The sequence below is a fragment of the Tupaia chinensis genome, unplaced genomic scaffold (genome assembly GCF_000334495.1).
Source record: "Tupaia chinensis unplaced genomic scaffold, TupChi_1.0 Scaffold143624_1, whole genome shotgun sequence".
Classification (NCBI taxonomy): Eukaryota; Metazoa; Chordata; class Mammalia; order Scandentia; family Tupaiidae; genus Tupaia; species Tupaia belangeri.
Window position 1 is genome coordinate 1,170,309 of NW_006203472.1, and position 1,443 is coordinate 1,171,751.

General features: G+C 43.7%; 1 long non-coding RNA gene across 2 annotated transcripts in view; it reads right to left on the minus strand.

Moving 5' to 3' along the window:
- Positions 1-6: 6 nt before the first annotated feature.
- LOC114005317 (uncharacterized) overlaps positions 7-1,443 on the minus strand; it is a 23,458-nt gene continuing 22,021 nt past the window's right edge. The window contains exon 3 of one of the 2 annotated variants that reach the window (XR_003547190.1): positions 7-446. This is a non-coding gene — a long non-coding RNA (uncharacterized LOC114005317). Of the gene's footprint in view, positions 476-1,443 lie in introns of both variants that reach the window. The other variant, XR_003547189.1, reaches the window with a different exon arrangement.

A 1,443-nucleotide genomic window follows, 5' to 3' on the forward strand; every position in this document is an offset into this window, starting at 1 on the left:
CCTGGGGGAATCGTGCCTGTCTTAGGTTGGAGCCGTTTATGGAACCATACATCCATCCTTACCCGTCATTGGAGAGTCCCATAGCTATGATGGGCCTCCTGTCTTAGGTGGAAGGACTGAACAGTTATTGGGTTCATCAGACTCTCTTACCCGTCTTTGGCTAACCGATTCAGCGCCTCAGGCGAGACCAGTATAGGGGTGTTGGTCTTCCATAAGCAAGTCAATTTGCTGTTTGAGGAATGACATGTGCCTATTAAATATAACAGGTCTCAGTGAGCAAACAATTAAAAATCCAATGAATGGGCCAAGGAAGGGGAGCAGGAAAGGGAAGACACCGTTCCAGGCAGACCATCGGCGAGTCGTTTTCTACGTTGTTGGAGAGATTCTTGGAGTTGATGTATCTTGTCACGAATGATGCCGGACTTGGCGTAAAAGTAGCAGCGTTCCTGTAAAGCAAGACAGAGACCTCCCTGTTCTGCCAGGAGGAGATTTAAACCTCATCTATTTTAAAGAACTACCTCACCTGGGGAATCTAGAGATAAGACCCTCAGTGACTTGGTGTAATAACCCAAGCCAGTGGAGCCAGCAGCTGTAGCTGCAGTTAGGGGAACATAAAGGCTGAGAGTTTTGAGATTTAAGGATAGTTCGGGCTAATGTTTGCCAATCAGACGGTGTGAGCCAGCCCTCGGTGATAGCTTCACCTATAGCTAAGGTATATGGAGCAGTAGCTCCGTATTGGGCGACTGCCGCCTTAATCTCTTTTACCATAAACCTGCTGTGACGGTGCCAAACCTGTCCTTGGGGATCTGTAGTTTCCATAACAGGGAATGTCTCAAAGTCTGTCGTATGTGATCCCTGAACTAGTTTTGTTTCTTTGTCTGTATTGTTTTTTAGTTTCTGTAATTGTGATACAGAAGATATCTGCATGGATAATATTAAACCCACAATGTAGAAAGTGCTATATGCTATGTAGACTCTCTTGCTATATCTCTGCATCAGTAACAACCCAAACACATGCAGTGGAGTAAGGTTGATGATAAATACATAACCACCCCAAGCAGAGACCAAATAGAAATATGATAAACAGCAGCACGTTGTCCAAAAAACTGACTCAGTTTTTACCGATTTTACCCACAAGTAGTATATGAACTGAAGTGCCAAAATAGCAATGCCTTCATTATCAGAGAATCCAGCTACTGACTGAGATATATAACCTGGTACAATTGCAATGAAACAAGCAGCTAAAAGTCCTGCTCCTTGGTTCCAAAGTATTAGTTCCCGGTGTTCTTTTTCTAATCGAATTTGTTCTTTTAATTGTTTTATTGTATGAATTATTTTTTGTTTTGGGTCAATAAGAGGCAGTGCTGAGGCAGTAGTGTTATAGGGTGGCGGCCGTTTTTGAAGGGCAGCCATTGGAGGGTATTGTATTTGTCAGGCTCCGGC